Genomic DNA, 15,523 nt, shown 5'->3' with positions numbered 1-15,523 from the left:
GCCCTTGAACTCTGTAAATGGTTTCCTGGAAGTCTCATTTCCCGGTTTTAAAACAGGAATCAGTGGGTGATGTCAAGGTTGTTGTGGCCATCTTCTTTATGGTCCATCCTGTGGATTGATCCCTGTGGACCCCCATGTTAAAATATTGAATTTAAGGACTGAAATGAGAATGTTCGACTGCCTTAAAAAGCATTTTGATCCCAGGTTGTGGAAGGAAGCCAGGCAGGCACAGGGAAAATGTGCAGTAAGGCTGCAGCTGCCTGGCAGGTGCAAACCAGGAACTGTATGCCACCTTTATAATATCGATAAAGGTGGCATACAGCGATAATATCACTTACAGTGGCTTGTGGAATATAATTTATCCGATTGACTTCTTGCATCGATGTTCTCTCCCCTTTTGCACAGTCGAGGAGCGTGTCAGGATACATTTCACTGCGTGTTGTACTTGTATAACTATGCATGTGACGAATAAAGAATCTTCAATCTTGAAAAATGCTCGTGAAGTCAGACTGCATGGCTAGGTGCTTGATTTTACAGACTTTTAGAAATGGGACAGAAAACTCCAGAATTAAAAAATTAAGAGTCTGTATGGCCCAGTCCTTTCTCCATACACTTTATGTTTTTCCTGGTGCTGATTTAATGTACTCATTAGAAAGTGGAGTAAAAACCAAAAACCTCTCCAATCTGCAAAATACTAAAAAGATCAATTTTAAAAATCTCTGTATTTATAGTTATTTTTATTACATTTTTGTCAGCAAACAATAGACATCTTGTATTTAGCCAGTAATCTTTATCAAATTAATTGATATCACAGCAACATAAACCATATTTTCAAACATTTCCACCTTAAAACATGGCTTATAGTCCATATTAAAAAGTCATGCTAACAAGGCAAGAAGACGGCCTCTTTTTTCCTTCCTCTGCATTTCTGCCTACCAGCCATCACTTGCCTGCAAATTTCTCATTCTGGAATGAGGGGATTTAGCATTGTGAGATGAACAGCAGTAGTATTAACAACAACTGGCCTGATATTCCCCTCCAGAGGAACGGGGGTCTGGCTGGTCCAAGCGCACCAGCACACCGACCCTCCCTCTGGCCCATGTTTGTCACAAGCTGACCCTTCCGTTTAATTAATTAAAATTAGCATCTGTCCCCTTGGCATTGACTTGTTACGTCAGATAGAATCAGCTTTTGTACCAGTGGGTCCCCGGGGATGTTGGCCTTAACGAGGCCCAAGATCCTAATTAGACAATGCAAAAGGGGAGGGGGGGGGGGGGGGGGGGGGTAAGAGGGAGCTGGACAAGGAGGGCTGGGGAGGGAGGGTCTGAGCAGGGGGGCAGAGAGAGTCCTGCTGGGCTGAGCTGGCCCAAAGGGAAATGAGGTATTTATACACCCGGCACCTACACATGATGGAGCGAGGGAGGCGGAGGAGATGAGCAGCCCTGATTCTTTCGCTGTCTGTTGTACATCCTCTCCCTTTCTCTGTTTACCTTCCTCTGTCTTTGTCCGGTATGTCTCAGCATTTGTCTCTTTCTGCCTCCCACTCACTTGTTCTCACCCCCGTAGTCACAGTAAAACAAGAAATATAGGTACAGACAAGAATCTGCAATCACAGATTCGACAACAAGCCCATCAGTTTCTTGCAAGCCCTCTGATTTACAAAAGAACATTTTTCAAGCAAATATATATAAGGAGATTTTAGAGTTTCATGAGAGCTGGTATGAAGGGAATTAAGATTAAAATGTGAACAAAGGTGTGCAACTTTTGAAACATGAAATAACACAATTTTTACTTTAAAATGAGGCTGTGGAGTGTGAAATAGTTTTTGTTTGGCGCTGTAAGCTTATTTATTTCTGGGCACTTTAACACAGGAGTCTATGGGGACAGTCTCAGTTTAGAAACCAGTCTCGGGTGATCATTAAAGGAATTGCAGTCTTGCCACTTCCTTTTGCAGCCATGCTGCTGAATTTCAGTGAATTTTACAAGGATAAATTTAACCAAAGTCTGAACAAAGCAAATGCCTGAAACACAATATGAATGTGGCCAGACATACATATATATATATATATATATATATATATATATATATATATATATATATAGTTATAAATAAACTAACTTTAAGAACTTCCTTGTGATACGGATACATTCGAAAGACACAGAGCGTGACCTGCTGTCTATAGCTGTTGCTCGTTGCTTGGATTGCTGCCAGCCCCTGTTGTCTAAAACCACAGCCGTATATCTCAGTCTCACTGCACCGTCTTAAGCGTCAGGGGCTGGTGGCTCAGCCTGTGTTTTCAAGCTCGTGTCATATCCTGATCCTCTCACTGTCCGGGGGTCGGTGGAGACAGATGCTGGTGCTCGGTGCTGACGAGGGACCAGCCAACATGTCAGACAGGATGTGGGCAGCAACTTGTCCCAGATAGACGTGTGTCAGTAAAATAGTGGGTGACATGGGAGGATGCCCATGTGGTGGGTGATGTTAAAGCTTCCTGAAAGTGTAAGAAGGGGAGGGTGCGAGATGGACGGAAAGTGAGACTGAGAATATATCAGCTTTAATCCACAGCAGGGCTGCAAGCCTGCATAAGATGCACGTACACACACACACACACACACACACACACACACACACACACACACACACACACACACACACACACACACACACACGCACACATATATATATATGTATTTATAGATTCATACAATTCACCATGATGATTGGCTATCTCTTATCAAACTGTCCATCTTTGCTTTTCTTCTCTCTTTATTCTTCCTTTTCCTCTTCTGTGGTTTGGTTTTATGCACCAACCATGACTCTATTTTAGCTTAAAAAAAGAAAAACGCACCACAATCCAAACTATAAATGCACACGATCACCCCTCCAGCAGCTTGATCAGTGTAAGGTTAAACAGACGGTTAAATTCTACCAATTCTCCGTTCCTCTTCACCATCTACACTGCAGACTTCTCCCACAATTCCACCCAGTGCTTCCTGCAGAAGTTCTCTGATGACTCTGCAATAGTCGGCCTCATCACTGATGGGGACGACAAGGAGTACAGAGGACTGACTCAAGACTTTGTGGACTGGTGCCAGCTGAACTACCTCCAGATCAACGCCAGTAAAACCAAGGAGCTGGTGGTAGACTTCCGCAGGCACAAGCATTCTCCACTGCAACCACTGAACATCCAGGGTATGGACATTGAGGCTGTGGACAGCTACAGGTACCTTGGTGTTCATCTGAACAACAGACTGGACTGGACTCATAACTCAGACGCCCTCTACAGGAAAGGGCAGAGCAGGTTGTACCTGCTGCGGAGACTCAGGTCGTTTGGGGTGGAGGGCCCACTCCTGAAGACCTTCTATGACTCTGTGGTGGCTTCTGCTATCTTTTATGGTGTGGTCTGCTGGGGCAGCAGCATCTCTGCTGGGGACAGGAAGAGACTGAACAGGGTGATCCGAAGGGCCAGCTCTGTTCTAGGATGCCCTCTGGACCCAGTGGAGGTGGTGAGTGACAGGAGAATGGCGGCTAAGCTGTCATCCCTGTTGGACAACGTCTCCCACCCCATGCAGCAGACTGTGACAGCACTGAGCAGCTCCTTCAGTGGGAGACTGCGGCACCCACGGTGTGGGACGGAGAGATTTCGCAGGTCTTTCCTCCCCACTGCTGTCAGACTCCATAATAAAGACTTTAACTGATCAAACACACACATCCACACATGTGCAATAACACTAAGTGCAATAATCCTTTCTGTCATCGTTGTATTTTTACTCAGTTGTATATAGTATTTGTATTTGTATTCTATTTTTATCTTATTATATATTTTTATTCTATTTTATTCTACTGTATATAGTATATTATTTTATTCTATTCTGTACAGCTGTGTACTGTATTTATTCTTATTGTATTCTAATTTTTGCGTCATAACTTTTGCACTGTCCACTTCCTGCTGTGACAAAACAAATTTCCCACGTGTGGGACTAATAAAGGTTATCTTATCTTATCTTATCTTATCTTATCTTATCTTATCTTATGATCTTCAGTGTTCCCATATTTAGCTCTCATGTCTTTGATTTGAACGATGCAATTATTTATTAAATATTTGTAATGATTGGATGTGTTGCACCAGTTTCAGTTCTGCTTACGTGTGCGCATGTGTATGTCTTTGAGGATCTGTTCATATTGTATCCGTACGCGGCTGTGTGGGGTTGACGGTGGGTGCCTGGGTGGGGTCAGTCTCTTCACCCAGTTTTGCAACTAAGAGGAATGCACCTATTTTAACTGCGTCAAATTGAGGTTGTGTCTCCAAATTATGCCCCTATCACACACATTAAAACACCGCACACACAGCCCATCCCCTGTTTCATCTCCAGTATCATGTTTATGATTTCATTCTTAGTTAGTTTCTTAGTTAGTAGCTTAGATGGGAACTTAAAAATCTTAATAAATAATATGCTTCTTTGAAAACAGGCTGATGTCAAAGGAGGATAAACCAACTCAACCAGATGATGAAAAAATAGGAGATGCTAGGGAGGTGTTGACTGCTGGCTGTTGCTTGGTGTGTGTCTGTGTGTGCGCCTGTCCAGCGTAGCTATGAGGAACTCCTTCAGCCAGTCTCCCTGTTTGTCAGCTGGCAACCATTCTCAATATAAGCTCTCTAATTGCTCAGAAAATTAGAGCTAACAGTGATTCCACTTGACACGGGCTGACATTACGGTGACACCGCAACGCCTTGTGCGCCCCAGCCCTCCCTTCCCCTCACCATCATCCCCCTCCTCCCTTTCTCTATCCCCCCTGCCCAGCACCCTCCTCCCGATGCTGTGCCAGCCCCCACTGACCGGAGCCGTGCCCTCTGTGACCGCTGAGTGCCCCCTGCTTGTTGAAGCTGTCCAAAGCATACAAAGTTCAGTGTGATTTGGTAACGCTTTCTGCCACCTCTCATATGTCATCCCAACCATGATATAGTCCTCTGTATATCATATGAGACCTATGCTATGGATGCTTGTGCTTAAAGACTGCTCAAGTGTAAATACGGCTGTTTGACGTCTCTTGAATGCAACTTTTTAAAAAGTGGGATCTTAAGACCTTGCACAGCACATAAAGTTTTCCCTTTTTCTTTATCTAATGTTGAATATTAATATTAAATGATAGATTTTTCAACCTTTCATGCCAACCGCATGTATGCATATATGAATCTGAGTAAATGCCACGTGGATGGATGTGTTCATATATCTTGGCCCCTGCAGGCCAAGATGTGTCACCTCTTTGTCCTGTCACTGTTAATGTGAGCATGGCCAGCCAGGCGTGGAGCTGCTAGAGATCAGCAGGCGAACCCCTTTGCTACACCCTTCCCCATCCGCCACCCTGCCTTCAGCACCACGATTAAATATCCTTTACTGTCCAGGCATCGCCTCGGGCACTTGGAACTTTTTATTTAATTTCGGGTCAGAACCTGTCCGTCTCTGGTGCTCGGGGTACGATGCATCACAGCGCCAAAGGATGCCCAGTGGGCGCCGTCGTGGTGGAAGAGAGGATCAGCAGTGATAGCTGTGTACGGTAGGCACCTCGCAGGTGTTACACTCGTGGCAAGTCGTAATTTCGCAACAGCAGTCTGTCGCTATAACCTGCAGCATTACCTCTTACAGTAGCACATATATGGTGGGTATAGGGGCAGATTGGTGGTTGCAACATGCAGGTAGGATATGCTTCACTTGTCACGCTGTGTAAGAAGCCCTTCCATTAATATGGCCTTTTTGGTTGCATGACTGTGTGCAAAACGCCACATACACAGTAAACACATGGCTTTGTGGCTGAGACTGTGTGAATGTGAAAATGTTTAAAAAGCTTTAGCAGATGCAGACCTCAGATTTCACCTTGATAAGATTTTATAGATTGAGCCTGTGCCGTAAATAAGGCGATCACGTGTGTCACCAATATTAGTATTGGTAAATGGGTGTAGCGACTCGATTGGGCCTCTTATCAACTGGAGTCATCCCATCTTGTGGCACTTAAATCTGAAAAAGCTGAACCTGCAGCAGCTCATCACTGATATGAGTCTGAGTTAATCAGAGTTTGCTAACAAGTAAAATCTCCCATCAGAGTAACTGAACTATCAGTGTTGAGATTTTTTTTATAGTCAGATAAGGCTCTTGGTGTCTCTTTTTATCTTCCACAAATATATTCCCAACTGGGGACAAACACAAACTGACATCCCTTATTTGAGAATAAGTTGGATTATTCCAAATTGAACATGTAAAATTAAAGAATATTCAATTTCCTTTGATGAAAATTATATACAGACTCATTTCCTCTTACTGTAAGTTTTCTACTTAACCACAAAAACATTGTGGGTGGATCCCCACATGCACTTGCATGCTGATATACTTGTGGTCTGCTTTGCTCAGAGTTAGTCAGTGGAAGCCTCATGACTCAAAGCTTCACTAACTAAGACAGAGACGACCACTCATTATCGGGTCCACATCCAGGCAGAAGAGCCGAGCTGCAGCCCGCTTTGTCATCCTCTGTGTCATGAATACAGAATGGAAATGATTACTTAGAGTGCGAGTCATTAATGGGGCAGTGGCCCTGTCTTTCCCATTTGGCAGTTTTTGTTTCTGTTTCTCCAAATGTGCTGTTTTTCCACCATCCTACGACAAACCTCACAGCTAACTGTTCAGTTCAGAATAGCTTCATCCATTCAAAAAATATATTTCCAATGCATACGAGCAAAGAAATATGCAGTGACTCTTTTTAATAGTGGTTAAATAATCTGATAATCATATTTTTCGTCATTCATTTGTCTGAATCACTCTACAAGTCACATATGTGTGCGGGGTTATCAGTCTGGAAACAACTCTTATTTGTTTTAGAATGAGAAAGCTGTCTGTAAATTAGATAAGAATGGTTTTGTTAGTACTGTGTGGTTTTCATGACATTATCAGCCAAACTAGGGCCAGCCATGCTAGGCACGCAGTTGCTGTTTTCACAATCCATCTTCCTCCATCTCTTTGCTTTCCTATCTCATTCTCACCCTTCCTTTCGAGTATTTCAGATGAAAGGTTCTAAATTTCCTGCTAACCTCCCAGTGCAGTACACTGGTTAAATGTAATGTTTCCCTTATTGCCTCCCATTTAAGAAAGTTTATTTGTAGGTCAGACTAGATCAGAAGGGGAAGATTATGTCAACTGAATGGTGCATTTAAACTTTTAAATTTAGATTTCCCAGCTTGTCACTATACCAGTGACTACCATTCGTGCACGCACTCATGAGCAAGAATACCAAATCAACTATTTGGGGTTATTTTTGCTTAAACTGGATAAAAACACCTATCGTCACCCATGGTCATGGCTCTGGGTGTTTAAAAAAGAATGAGAAGGAGATATAAATTTCCTCTGAAAGGTTTCTGGAAACTCCCCTAACCTTAACCCGCCCTTAAAGTTGAGGAGCTCTGGGATTTGGGAGAGATTCATTGAAAAGAGCCATTTGATGTGGTTTGGACATGTCCTTCCAGGAGGAAGAGAACCTGGGGCAGACCCAGGAAACACTGCAGAAACTACATCCCTTAAATGGCTTGGGAACTCCTAGAAGGGGCAGGAGAGAGGCAAATAGGGGCTTCTCTGCTTAGATTACTGCCGCTGTGACCTGATGGATGGATGATATATAAAACAATCAAATCTATCCATCCAGCCATCCATCTGAATACCTTTCAACCTTCTAAGCAACAAACAGATGTTGATGACATATACTAAAAGAGGATCATGATGCATTTTGTTAGCAGTGTTGATGAAACTGCACTGAAATGGAACCAATAATGTACTTGGCGTCTTTGCCTGTTGTGGCCTCTGGAACTTCATGCTAGTTCAGAAACATTACCCGTACAATACCAGGTCTACTCTGAGAATCTCCACCACTATTTAGGTCAACACAAAAAAATGAAGGAGGCCTCAATTACTGGCTTTAGTAATGATTTAGTAAGTTGATTTGTCAAGGAGGCAAAGGACGGGTAAATCTGCCAAGTTAAATGACAAAAATCATCAAACTCTCCACCCCACAACCTGATTGTTAATATATACTCACCTAATCCTGTTTAGTCCCAGGACCCTCTCCATTGGGTCAACAATATCAGCTATCTGGTGAAAGCTACTGGGGAAAACAGATGTTTGTTGTACATTTTAGCCTTAATTTTCTCCAGTGGCTTACAGTGTAAGCGAGGCTTATAGGCAGTCAGCCAACATTTACTTCATAATGACCGGTGAAAGCAAAAACACGCCTCACTATTGGCTCTTTAATCTTATCCACTGGTAACACGTATCAAGTGTAGACTATGAGCATGATATTCTCGCATGTGGGATCTCATATGAGCCCTCCACTGAACCAAACACAGTTTTTCTTGTTAATTAAAAAATAGACCACTTGAGCTGTCCCCTGACTCTAAAAGTTTTTTGTTTATATTCCACCCAGAGGACCCTTGGCTCTGGCTGTTGGGCGGTCCTGTCACTCATTCAGCCGCAGTGATGGAGGTGTGGCGGAAGAGGAGGTGGTGGCGGTGGTTTCTGGGGATGTGTGATGTGTTGTGACAGCGGGAGCCAGGGCTGGCGGGCGGTCACCATGCGGCACCATATTGCCAGGCTCCCCGGGGATGAGGGATCAGCATGCCAGGCTTGCCAAGAAGTGCTAATAGGCGCAACACGTCTTGCTTTCACACATTAAGGCAAGCGAAGGGTGACAGATCAGAGCTGTGATACTGCCGCCTGAAAAGAAAAAAAAAGGGGCCACGCCACCCGTTTGCCATGCAGTGCAGGCTAATGATGAAAACTCCCCGAGTCGAGCAATATGCCCACCAATCACTCGCTTGATATGTTTGCAGACAGACATACCTCCATCTTGCATGGAGACCAGTGCAGCCTCACTCTTCACCAGTGATGCTCAACTCCATATTGTAACTGACAATAAAGCTACAAGTGTTGAAATGGGATCAACACTTTTCGAAGAAGACATCTACGTTCTCACCCAAAGCAGTCGAGGTCAAGTGGGCTGCTCCGGGCTACAACACCTTTGTCACATTTGTTACCAGAACCCACAGCTTGAATGTACTCTGCTGAGCTGAACATTTCAGTGTGGAAAGGAAATGAGAGCTACTGTGCACCAACTCTTTTTGCTTCCACCTTAGGGACCATATGGTTGATTTGGCAGATTCTCAAGCACCTGCCTCCATTTGTTTGCCTCAAAGATTACTTGGAATGTTGAAATAGCAGAGAAAGTCTCGTTGCTTCAGTCGGAGTAGCTTTCATTTCTTTGGGTTTCATTAAACAATCATTAAAGGCTTTACAGCATGGAAAAAAAGACATTTAAATAGCATATTCAGACTATACTGTGATGCTTTACTCTCCTAGTTAAGCTTCTGCTTTTGGAAACTTGGCACATTTAGCTAACAGTGTAGGCAGAAGAATAAAGTAAACTGGAACAAAATGGAACAGCCTACACAATCTATTATATTAAATGTGTGCAATACTTTAATTCAGCTCATTTTCATGCTTTTAATACACTACATGGCAAAAAGTGTGTAGATGATAGGGGTTCCTTTTGCTTACTTTGGGTTTGGGGCTATTTTTAGGCCTCTTAGATTCAATTAGCAGAAACCTGAATGCTTTTCAACACAGTAGTAGCAGTTGACCTGTCAACATAATGTTGCCCCATGTACAGCAAGTGGTTCTGCTGATGTTAAGGGAACTTGACTGATCTGCACCGAGTCCTGACCTTAACTCCCACTAACACCTTTGGGGTGAACTGAGAAAAACATGACCCCGGTGATAAGCCTCACTAATGAAGATATGCCAAAGGTGAGTCTGGAAGACGATGCTTATATCCACTGTACTTGTTTTGATAATTTCTTTTATGCTAAAGTTGTTTTAACACATGACCTGTGGATAATGTTGGAATACTGTCCCGAGTTGTCAATTTTTACAGGTAGCACCTAGCGGAAGATGGCGGTGCTTCAGACTAGGTGAGGGTGCTGCCTGTGGAGGTTGTGCAGGACATAGAACATATGTGATGCCCTCTGAACTGGTGTGAATTTACAGGGTATTAAGCTGCCGTTTTTATGTATGGGCACACATTACATAGATTTTGTACTGGTGATATGAAAGATTAAAAACTGTTCAGTGGCCAGTCCACCTGATTAAGACATTTGCGTTCTCACACAGTTTCTTTGAGTAATGTCCGGAGAGATTCATGGCAGCAGTCCATGCAGAAAAACAACACTTAAAAACGTATGCAGTTTAATTATCTCTTTTATCAATAAGAATCCAACACCATGGCTTTTTCTTCACATCATCGTCATCACCAGTGTCTTTTGACTGCATAAAAATAGACGTCCTGATGGGGCTGATTTTGTCACTTGATATTGTGAAAAGGGGAAAGGTCTGCACACATTGAGCTCCAAGTAATAATTCAATTCTTAAATCATTTACACAAAAGAGATTTTTTGATTTGTAGGATCTTCCTCAGGCATTTGTCAAAAGAAATTTTTCCTGGATGTGCACACACTTCCTCTTTTCTCTGAAGTCATGGGGCGTAGTAGTAGTAGACTCACACATATCGGTTTTTCCTGTTTTTTACATTAAGAGAACAAGAAGATGGAAACATTTTTCAAACATTATAATTAGTTCCTTTTTACCCCTTTCTTTTTTCTTGGAGTGATTTGAGTGCAGTGTGCATTTAAAAGGCTATTTTTTTCTGTGTTAGTGGGACAAAGATGAACTTAGCTGTACTATGTACCAGACACCTGGGCAGATACCCTGATGGAGAGCTGCCTGTTCTTGATCAAATATTAAAGCAGAAGGTGGTGCTGAGAGTAAAAGCTAGTACTGTGTGGGATACATTCATTCTGATACTGACCACAAATATCCTCTAACATCCATTACTTATAATGTGTCATTGATAAGAACATGCATTCATATATGCACTATATTAAGATACTGCACGAAGCTCAGTGTATCACACAGCAGGGTAGAGGAAGTCCCTGGCTTAACAGGCCGTTGTGAATGCAAAATTATAAACATAACGTGAATAATTTATGGAGACCGTGGCTCACCTCTTTGTCACCCCAAAGGTTTGTAGCAGCACCAATCTGTGCTCCAGGATAGGTCACATGACTGATCAAAGTCTTATCCTCAACAGAATTTCTGTATGTGTTCTATATAATGTTTACCTGCAAATGCAACATGAACAAGCAATGTTTTATTAATGCTTAATATAGTAGATTGTATAACCAGTGGCATGTAGACAAGCCTGCTGAAATTTAAAGAGGTTGGTTTTTTGTTTGGGGATCATTTCGTATTACAGAGATCCTTCGAGGTGGGAAACCGACAATTTGGAAAAGAAAAAAGAAAGTACAGGATAAATCCTCCTCCTCAGTTGTGTTCTTAAAGCATGGGATTTTATTGAATGCTTGTGCATGACAAGGAAAGTACTTTCCATTCATCCACAGTTCATGTCATATTGTGATATAAGTGCACAAAGAGACCATGGAAGCACTACTTTTGCTGCAGCCTTTATGTCAGAATAAACTCAATTTGTGCAATTGAATACAAACATGCTCACAGTGCTCACAAAGGGAATAGCATTTGGCTTTTCCTTTAATTTACACCCTCACTGTCTCTAAGGCCAGTGTAGGACAGTTAGTGAAAAAGACTCTCCTCCTCTTTATCTCTTTAGCACCATTCATTAAACCTTCCTACTGGGGATAACATATTTCACTCTCCCCTCTTCTATCTTTCTCTTTGTTATTCCACCATAACACCTTGACAAATAAACTTGACTGGCAATGTGTTTGACTTGTCTGTGAACTCCGCCATTCATCCATGCTTCCCTCTTCCCTCCCCCTATTGACGCCTAGAGTCCCTGGAGCCATGCTATGCTTGCTGAAGCGCTGTGTTGTGAGCGAGTGCACTGCCTGCCATCAATATGGGTGAGTTACAGAGGTCAGCGGTTCAAATGCAGTTCACTGCTTCACGCCGGCACTAGCTGTGCCTCTACCCGTGCATATTATGTGTGCTGGAGTGTTGGAGTGTGTAAGCATGAGTGCTGGGATGCATATATGTGGATGTGTCCTCGTCCCTGCATTAATATTCTGTATGTATGTTTGCGTGTCATTGGACCGTGTCGATGTCTTGGCTCGTGTGTTTACTCACTCGGCCACAGCACGGAGGGTTTCGATCTTTGTCCTGGGCTCCCTGCCAGCCGGTATAATGAACATGTTGCCACTGGGGGCATGTGGAACACAAGCGCATTATTGCCTCTTGAATAGCAGGTGGTAAATCTGTGTCTGATCAGCTGTATCACTGAATACATCTCAGTCACTGAGAGGCAAATGCCACAAAGATCTATGGAGTGGTAGCAGTCATACTGCATTGGCTCAGAGAGTATTTGTAAGGTTTGCTCATATTCAAAATCCAAATTGTGGAAGCATATTCCAGTTTGGATTCAGGAGACAGATATTCTCTCCACTGTTACAATCAGACTGAAAACTTTCCTTTTTGATAATGCATATAGTTAAGGTTGGATCAGGTGACCCTGAATCCTTCCTTAGTTATGCTACAGTAGGTCTGGGCTGCTGGAGGCTTTCCCATGATGCACTGAGTGCACTTACTTTTTTCACTCACTATGTTTATACACCACTCTGCATTTTAATCATTAGTTCCCAAAAAGCTGATTCTGTTCATCTGGATGTAATGATTTCAGTGTGAGAAACATTTCATCAGGTTTCCTTATAACAGTACATACAAGGCTTTCTCTGGCTCTCTTCCACAGCGTGTCTTTTGTCCCATCTTCCTGCACTGACCCCATTCAGTCGTGGCAAATGCTCCTGAACCTGCCTGGACCGTTCTTCCTGTTAAAAGTGAGTTTTTCCTTCCCACTGTTGCCAAGTGCCAGGTGTTGTTTGATTGTTGGGGTTTTCTCTGCATTATTGTATTATCTTACCTTACGATACAAAGTGCACTGCAGTGACTGATGTTGTGACATGGTTACTATATTAACCATATTAATAAAACTGAATTCAGCTGATTGTAAGAAAATGCCTTTTACACACAGTGACAGATAAGAAACTGCCTTTCTGCCTTGTTTCCTATATATAGACTTACAGTTGTGGGTACTTATATAAGAAATGGCCAGAGAGTCAAATAATATCAGTGTGTGTGTACAGTAATGATGGATTGCATTTATATAGCACTTTTCCCTCACATTCACACACTGGTGGAGGCAAGCTACAGTTGTAGCCACAGCTGCCCTGGGGCAGACTGACAGAAGCGAGGCTGCCATATCGCACCATCGGCCCCTCTGGCCAACACCAGTAGGCGGTAGGGTAAAGTGTCTTGCCCAAGGACACAACTTCCCAACCCCCTGAGCCACGGTCGCCCCGAGTAATCCCAGTAAGCCAAAACCTCAGGATTCAGAGTCCTCTACATGGTCAGTATCACAAAGGTTTTCTTATCTTTTCTTGGCAGGGAACGATTTTGATCACAGGCACACAACTGTGAATGCCAAAGCTCCGCTCACCTGCTGTTAAAACCCTCTCTTTGGGAGGGGCAACCAATCAGAAGAAAGTTAGCCTAAAGAGAGAAGCAACTTTTAGAAAGCTGAGGGCACCAAGTCAGTTTAATATACTTTGAACTATAAATCACACAAAGATACCGTACTAGAGTACAAGAATAATAACAGAAAGAGGAAAATGAGCGTAAAGCCCACTTTAAGGTTAAAACTGTTACCAAAAACAGTACACTACATACTATAAATCATGAAACAGCTACGAAACAGCTGTGTAGAACCAATTGGCTCATACAGCAATACATTTTCTCTCTTATCAGTTCTTCTCCTTCACCCTTCCTGTAAACACCTACTTTTCTGTTTTTACAGTCACCTTCATGTACTTTCTTGCTGATTGATTTTTTTCAGTTCTTAGCCAAAACCAAAACTGTGATTTTATGTGCCTCGTGAATACTTCCTGTTAACAAGGAAACAGTGACTCCTGCACTGCTGAACAGACTGTGTCAATCAAAATGCTCTTTGAGGATCAGAGAGTTACAAACCAGAACCCAGCGCTGCAATATAGGTCAGTTTTGGGGCCCACCCTTCCTGTGTATTATATATATATATATATATATATATATATATATATATATATATATATAAAAAAGGTCAGATGCAAAATAAATAACCACATAAAATAATAATAATTAAAAGAAGTTGAGACTGCTTGTGGAAAGTAAACTGTCTATGGTTGATTAAAGACATTTGGACAGTGGGGACTACTTTTGCATCAGATAGTGTGGATATATTTGTAACATGACAGCTGTTTCAAAGATATTCTGGATTATAGACAAACTCAAAAAAAGTAAAAGTAAAAAAACAAACCAAATAAGGACATTTTAGAACTATGAAGACATGTTCATGTGGACATTGTTGCTAAAAGATTTTCTTCTTGACACTTGTGGATAATTTTGCATTTTAAATCAAGAGTATATTTAATTTAGACATGATCTGATTAAAATTAAAATCCAGAAAGTGTAACCATAAAGTTAACAGAAGATGGGACAAAACTCACAAACTACCTTCTTGCGTTTTGATAAATCTTTCCTAGAAGTGTCTCTGTGTCTCTAATCATCCACTGCTCTTCAAGACAGTAAACTGAGTTTGTTCCTGCTTTTCTTTTCAGCTCATGTAAAGACAAGCTGTGACTGTTTCCCCATGCTTTGGTGGAAAATGAGGTAGGATAAAGCTCTGTGGTTTGTGTGGTTTGTGTGGCCATCTAGTGGACTTGTAACACACTTCCCATATGGATACAAATGCACTGGATTTTCCTTGCTTGGAAAGTTACTGTCAACTCACTTTCAATGAGTCAAAGCTCTTAATGTGAAATGAAAAGTTTTCACTTTCTGTGCAAAACCCCAAATGCTGAAATTCACACAATACACAGTGTTTGAACATGAACACAGATGTGTAGCATAGCTGGTCTGGCTGAACCCACTGTGGATTTACTGTAAAAGTACAATGTTTACAAGAATTTGGCCTCTTTGGGCTTGTACCAAATATGCAAAAATAGTAGGTGAGGGAAATTGGAAACCTCAGTGACTGTCAGCGTTTTCGACTCCCACACAACTCGAGCGCTTTCTAATGCAAGTGTTAAAAACTACCCAGCAGCTGAAAACAAATGCCCGGTGTTCAGAGTGCCTTCAGGTTTGTTGTGTGATGTAGGAAAACCCGTGCACCTGTTATACTGCATCATTATGTCAACATCTTCTGGTGTGTTGCTGCTATTAAAAAGTATGCAAAAGCCCGCTGTGCAGACACAAAACTTTTGTGTTTTATGTTTTCCAGACCTGATATTTTTAGCACTTCTCTTGATTGTACGGTTTAGAATCCATATGATTGCATTTAAAGGTGACCTATCATTCTTTTCCTGAGTCTAAAGGTGAGGCTGCAGAGTTGTACTTGGTTTCAGACACTTTTTCTTCTTTTGAATCT

The sequence above is a fragment of the Rhamphochromis longiceps genome, linkage group LG8, assembly GCF_057381845.1.
Source record: "Rhamphochromis longiceps isolate RC_006_pf linkage group LG8, R_longiceps_female_GT1.1, whole genome shotgun sequence".
In the NCBI taxonomy this organism is placed as follows: Eukaryota; Metazoa; Chordata; class Actinopteri; order Cichliformes; family Cichlidae; genus Rhamphochromis; species Rhamphochromis longiceps.
This window is presented reverse-complemented; position numbering follows the sequence as displayed.